This window comes from Buceros rhinoceros, unplaced genomic scaffold, assembly GCF_000710305.1.
Source record: "Buceros rhinoceros silvestris isolate BGI_N320 unplaced genomic scaffold, ASM71030v1 scaffold41558, whole genome shotgun sequence".
NCBI lineage: Eukaryota > Metazoa > Chordata > Aves > Bucerotiformes > Bucerotidae > Buceros > Buceros rhinoceros.
The window spans coordinates 29,061-29,442 of record NW_010425920.1 but is presented as its reverse complement, the minus strand read 5'-3'; positions in this window follow the sequence as shown (position 1 = coordinate 29,442).

Here is a 382-nt window from a genome sequence, read left to right as displayed (position 1 = left end):
ATATAGAATAAATTGCATCTAACTGGAATAGTTATTTTTCATTAAAACGCTTTCTACGAGTCATTCAGTTTACAAATAAAAATGCTGAATTAACAGGATATCAATATGAAGCAACTGGTCTATTACTGTATGTAACAGAGAACAGCTGTATTTAAACAAATGTGGAAAAAACAACCCAGCCTAAGAGTATACTGATGTCTACATGCTTCATAGATGTTTAGAAAAATGCTAGCACCAGAGGTATCAGCATCATCCACGATACAGCCACAAAGCTTTATCAACGCCAAGCGATACTCTTTAGACAATTTACCAGCAGGCTTAAGATGTTAACCAGTTTATAAAAAAACACGTAGGAGAAATGCTTGATGAGCAACAATCATTC